The sequence below is a fragment of the Propithecus coquereli genome, unplaced genomic scaffold (genome assembly GCF_000956105.1).
Source record: "Propithecus coquereli isolate 6110/MARCELLA unplaced genomic scaffold, Pcoq_1.0 Scaffold67, whole genome shotgun sequence".
In the NCBI taxonomy this organism is placed as follows: Eukaryota; Metazoa; Chordata; class Mammalia; order Primates; family Indriidae; genus Propithecus; species Propithecus coquereli.
In genome coordinates, this window is record NW_012152729.1 from 4,427,881 (window position 1) to 4,429,110 (window position 1,230).

The 1,230-nt window shown below is 35.1% G+C and overlaps 1 pseudogene; it reads right to left on the minus strand.

Annotated features, from left to right (window-relative positions):
- Positions 1–895: 895 nt before the first annotated feature.
- LOC105823394 overlaps positions 896–1,230 on the minus strand; it is a 7,746-nt pseudogene continuing 7,411 nt past the window's right edge.

Consider the following 1,230-nt stretch of genomic DNA (forward strand, 5'->3'; position numbering starts at 1 on the left):
TGTTTATTTGTTTAAATAAACTCTGATACAACAGCTCTGGCATAGCATACTCACTATCATGTGTCATAAAATGGGTACAAGATATTTCACATTTACAGAGGTGTGATACAAAACTATTCTATGATAGAAGATATCCCAGTTCTTTTTTAGCATTTGTTGTGTTTCTGTTTTATTTGTATCTTATAACTTTCCACTCCTATTTAAGTTTTTTTTTTGTCATAAGTATATGTTGAGACTATAAAATAATAGTGACTCTTGGTTTCCTTTTTGGAATAAATTTTGTTTTGTAATTTTTTTTCTTTCTGCCCCCCTTGTCAGACAAGATCTTTACTTTTTCCTCTCTCCTTTTTGTGTCTTTTGGGTATACTCACCCCCAGCTCCATTTCGTGATTAAACTATTGCCTACATTCCCGTACATATTTGTTTCATTATTTTAAGAAATAACCAAATTGAAAAAGTACTTGTTTTGATAATCTTAGTTCAGAGTGACATTTTGGGTTTTTGTTGTTTAAATTTCTACATTTACTGTGTCCTATACATTAATATCCTTTTCCTGTTTTTCAGGTATTAGTTAATTAATTAAGAGAGAGAGAGGGTCTGGCCTGGCTGGAGTGCAATGGTCTCAAACTCCTGGCCTCCCAGAGTGCTGGGATTACAGGCATGAGCTGACACACCTGGCCTGTTCTCAGATTTCTTTTGTTCTTCTTAGCTGTTGAATAATGCTTTAACTATTATCCTTATTTTTTGCTACTATACTATTTAACTCACTTAAGAGTGTCATTTTTTTTTTTTTTTTTGGTAACTATTCCTTGACTTATTTTTTTAAGTGTTTAAGTTTATTCATCCTCTTGTGAAAATCCACACAATGGCTGCAGGTAACATCATTGCACAATCTTTACTTCTTCAGCTTTTTGCCAGCACCAGCATTGGCCTTTGCAGTTTCCCTGACTTTCTTCATTCTATTCTTGCATTCCTTTTGCTGCTTTCCTAATGTCTTGTCTTTTTGTACAGACCATGCCTTTGCAAACCTATGTTTGGGTTTATTTTTCTTTGCATAATCCAAGGAATTGTAAATTATGCCAACCAGTTAGTTGTCTTGCCACCACCAAAGTGAGTTCTGAATCCAAATACAAAGATGACATCTGGTGTGGTATTTTTAGTAGAGCTGGGGTCTTGCTCTTGCTCAGGCTGGTCTCGAATGCCTGAGCTCAAGTGATTCTCCTGCCTCGT